Source organism: Myotis davidii, unplaced genomic scaffold, assembly GCF_000327345.1.
Source record: "Myotis davidii unplaced genomic scaffold, ASM32734v1 scaffold684, whole genome shotgun sequence".
NCBI lineage: Eukaryota > Metazoa > Chordata > Mammalia > Chiroptera > Vespertilionidae > Myotis > Myotis davidii.
Window position 1 is genome coordinate 1,084,087 of NW_006295564.1, and position 2,676 is coordinate 1,086,762.

Consider the following 2,676-nt stretch of genomic DNA (forward strand, 5'->3'; position numbering starts at 1 on the left):
CAGGAAATAACTACTAACAAATGCTGTTAACAAATAACTAGCACATTTTTTTGACATAATCAAAAACCATGGTTTTCAATTAACCTTGAAAATTCCTAATTTCTTGATGGATAATCATCAATTTATTAAATACTACTGTATGTCTGGTCCTATACTAGTTGATGTATATTATTTTTAAAATTCCCGCACCAATAAGTACTGTCAAATAAGAATTTTGGTTCCTACATGCTACACACTGAGGCTCAGAACGATTAGGAAAACTTGTCCAAAACCAGATTACTTTAAAAAAATATCAGTGCATGCATAAATATAGTTCCAACGAGGCTAAACTAAACACACATTTGTGATTTAGGAACTTCAAGGGGTCAGAGAAGTTGGTCCAAAAAGTACCTATGGCAATACAAAATAAAAAATTTAATTCAGCAAATAATTATATGTGCTCACTCAGTGACAGGCACTGTGCTAGATATTTAGGGAAATGTAATGCTGAACTATACAGACTTTGCTGTCAAAGTATATACCATATTGCATGGGATGCATAAGTAAATGGCAATAATACAAAGCAAAGTGTGGGGCTGGACTACGATTAGGGACCATCTTGCATCGAAGGAGGCGGAAGTAGCTACAATGTGCACAGGTTGATGTTGATTAACTTCAAAGATACAACCAGCCACCAAGAGGAATTTGGAGCGGTGCAGGCTTAGATGATTTTGAGATCATGAAAGAAAAGCACTTTTCTCCTCCCCCCACTATATTTATTTATTCTGAGTTCAAAGCTAATCTAACAGCCTAAGAGTGTGCCTAGGGTTGAGGTTTTGATTCCCAGTCAAGGGCACATCCCCAGCCCTGGGGCACATGGAGGAGGGAACCAATTGATACTGAAACATCTCATACCGATGTTTCTCTCTCTCTCTCTCTCTCTCTCTCTCTCTCTGTCTCTTCCACTTTCTCTAAAAATCAATGGAAAAATATCCTCGAGTGAGGATCACCCCCCACAACACACACTCCCTTCTACTCTCTCTAAAAAAATCAATAGAAAAAATATCCTCGGGTGAGGCCTAACACACACACACACACAAATCATGTTGAGAAGTTTGCATTCTAACACAATCCCAGTGAAATTAAAACGAGTAACTAAAAAATAAGCAAATAACTAAAATGAGCACCAGTGCTACAGCCTCTGCTCCAGCGGGGCTGGGGTCCAGGGCGCCCAGACTGCTTCCAGGGGAGCGCTCCTGATTGTGACATCACATCCATCCCCGTGGCGATGGAGCTAAAGATCGGGAAGGAAGACTTCAGATGGAGAAGAGCCAACAGGTTCGGTTACTGGAAGCGTCTCCTGAGTGGAGGCATCGGGCTTGGAGCCCTGTGAACAGGGAAGCTGCCCCCCAACACCTGGAAGGGCCTGCTGTCAGAGAGGAGCCATGGGGTATGACGTAACCCGCTTCCAGGGGGATGTGGACGAAGACCTGATCTGTCCTATTTGCAGCGGAGTCCTGGAGGAGCCGGTGCAGGCCCCGCGCTGTGAGCATGCCTTCTGCAGCGCCTGCATCACCCAGTGGTTCTCTCAGCAGCAGACGTGTCCGGTGGACCGCAGCGTCGTGACGGCTGCCCACCTGAGCCCGGTGCCTCGGATCCTGCAGAACATGCTGTCCAAGCTGCAGATCACCTGCGACAACGCGGTCTTTGGCTGCAGTGCTGTGGTCCGGCTTGACAACCTCCGGTCTCACCTCAGCGACTGCGAGCACAACCCAAGGCGGCCTGTGACCTGCGAGCAGGGCGACGGCCTGCAGATGCCCAAAGACGAGCTGCCCAGCCACCGCCGCGTCGCGCACCTGCGCGCACTGGTCCAGCAGCAGCAGGCGCGCATCGCCCAGCTGGAGAAGGCCTCGGCCGACCACGCGCACCAGCTGGCGGAGCAGAAGCGAGCCATCCGGCAGCTGAAGGCACGCCTGGCTGCAGGGCGCAGCGCCAGCCCCGACCGGCAACCCCTGGAGGAGACCCGTGGGGGCAGCGAGGTCCTGCAGTGGGTGAACTCCCTGCAGCCAGCAAGAGTGACCCGCTGGGGAGGCATGATCTCCACCCCGGACGCTGCCCTCCAGGCGGTCATCGAGCGCTCCCTGGTGGAGAGTGGCTGCCCCGCCGCCATCGTCCCCGAGCTGATAGAAAACGCCCACGAGCGCAGCTGGCCCCAGGGCCTGGCCACGCTAGAGACCAGACAGATGAACCGGCGGTGCTATAAGAACTACGTGGCCAAGCGCATCCCTGGCAAGCAGGCTGTGGTGGTGATGGCCTGTGAGAACCAGCACATGGGCGATGACATGGTGCAGCAGCCGGGCCTAGTCATGGTCTTCTCGCACGGCGTGGAAGAGATGTAGGGTAGGTCTCGGCGGGCTGTCAGGAGCCTGTCAGGTGGGAAACCCAGATTCCCTTCTTTTGCCTGATCTCTCCCCCTACGATGTCTGTTGGGAAAGTCCCCAGCCCTATATCTATTTTCCCGCCCAGGGTCTCCCGTTGCAGACATTTGCAGAAAGCGCGAACATATTCGTCTTCTCTAGAGGATCAGCCTGGAGGGAGAAATCTGTCCTCGTTCCCCGCCTCCGAAACCAGGGACCCCGAGCAGGCAGACCTGCTGCCTCTAACCCTTGAGAGGGCAGCTTTGGGGAGGTGGCATCC

At 52.3% G+C, this 2,676-nt stretch overlaps 1 pseudogene; it reads left to right on the top strand.

Moving 5' to 3' along the window:
• The first annotated feature begins 1,424 nt into the window (after window positions 1-1,424).
• Window positions 1,425-2,378, top strand: LOC102754450 (annotated as a pseudogene).
• The last annotated feature ends 298 nt before the right edge of the window (window positions 2,379-2,676 follow it).